Raw genomic sequence first — 1,948 nt, forward strand, 5'->3', positions numbered from 1 at the left:
TTTTTTGTGGCCTAACATATGGTCTATTCTAGAGAATGATCCATGTGCACTGGAAAAGAATGTGTATTGTGTTTTTGTTGGGTGGAGTGTTTTGTATGTGTCTATAAGTTTGAGTTGGTTGCTTGTGTTGTTGAGATCTTCTGCATCTTTGCTGAGGTTTTTTTTTTTTTTTTTTTTCTTTCAACTTGTTCTGTTCTTCATTGAAAGTGGTGTGTTAAAGTCCCCTACCCTTACTGTAGAATTGCCTATTTCTCCTTTCAATTCAGTTAATGTTTATATATTTTGGAGCTCTTTCATTGGGTACATAGATATTTGCTGGTTATGTCCTCTAGGTCAATTGACTCTTTTATAACCATAAAATGCCTTCTTTGTCCATTATGCTGGTTTTCACCTTAAAGCCTATTTTGTTAGAAATTAATATTGCCACTCCTGCTCTTTTTTGGTTGCCATTAGCTGGATATATTTTTTTCCATCCCTTGATTTTTAATTTATTTTTATCTTTTGCCTAAGGTGAGTCTCTTGTAGGCAGCAGATTGATGGGTCTTCTTTTATTATCCAATCTGCCACTCTTCTTCTCTTGATTGGTACATTTAATTCATTCACATTCAGTATAATGAATGATATGTATGAATTTATTGCTGTCATTTTGTGTTTTTTGTTTTGGTGCTAATGGTTCCTTTATTCCCAATATTTTTCTGTGCTGAGTTCATTTTGTTATTGAGTTTTCTTTCCCTTTTCTTCAAGGTGTTCATTTAGGGTTTACTAAGTCCTTGTGATTTTCTTTTTCCTTATTTTGGTTAGAAGGCTTATTAATTTTTTGTGGTTACCTTGTAGTAAATTCTTATCTCTCTAAGTTTGGAACAGTATGTTTTATATTGATATGATTCTATCTTCCTCTCCATTTGGAAGTTGTGTAATTATACCCACCAGCCACTCTGTGGAAGGAAGATGGGGCAATCTACTTCTGTAAAGGTTTAGTACCTTAGAAACCCAATGGGGGTTTCTATGAGTGGGAATCGACTCGATGGCAGTGAGTTATTTGCTTTGTACTTGGTGTTCTTTACAGATTGACTCTTCTGGTTCTCTATTTTATGTTGTAAGCTTATTTTAATTTTGAGAATTCTTTTTTCTACATTGGTTTCTAGGTGATGTTGTCATATGTCATAATCTTAAGTTATTATCTTCTGTTGTTGGTTTTCTGTTGGAAGGACTCCCTTTAGCATTTCTTGTAGAGTTGGTCTGTTTTTTTTTTTTTTTTTTGTTTTGTTTTTTACAAATTCCCTTAATTTTGTTTGGCTAATTTCACTATGGGAGCTCTGGTAGCATAGTGGCTAAGACACTTGCCTGCTAACCAGATGGCTGGCGGTTCAAACCCACCAGCCACTCCTCGGAAGGAAGGTTGGGCAATCCTACTTCCATAGTGATACTGCCTTGGAAACCCAAGGAGGGGTCGCTATGAGTTGGGTTTGACTCGACGGCACATAACAACAACAACAACAACAATAACTTCACTATAATATTTGAGAGATAGTTTTGCTGAGTATATAATTCTTGGCAATATATAATTGCTTGGCAATTCATTTCCTTTAAGGTTTTGTATGTGACATTCATTGCCTTCTTGCCTGCGTGGTTCCTGCTGAGAAATCAGAGCTTAGTCTTATTGGTTGCCCTTTTGTACCATATTTTATTTATCCATTTATCTATATATTGAGAGGTACTTGCACTGTTTCCACCTTTTTGGACAATGTAAATAATGCTGTGATGAACATTGGTGTACAAGTATTTGTTTGAGTCCCTGCTTTCAATTCTTTTGGGAATGTACTTGGGAATGGAATTTCTAGATCATACAACATAAACGGCAGCTCTACACGTGGACTTCACCAGATGGAACACACAGGAATCAGATTGACTACATCTGTGGCAAGAGGCAGTGGAAAAGCTCAATATC

This window comes from Orycteropus afer, unplaced genomic scaffold (genome assembly GCF_000298275.1).
Source record: "Orycteropus afer afer isolate SDZICR_OR568_19922 unplaced genomic scaffold, OryAfe1.0 scaffold00216, whole genome shotgun sequence".
NCBI classification, from domain to species: domain Eukaryota; kingdom Metazoa; phylum Chordata; class Mammalia; order Tubulidentata; family Orycteropodidae; genus Orycteropus; species Orycteropus afer.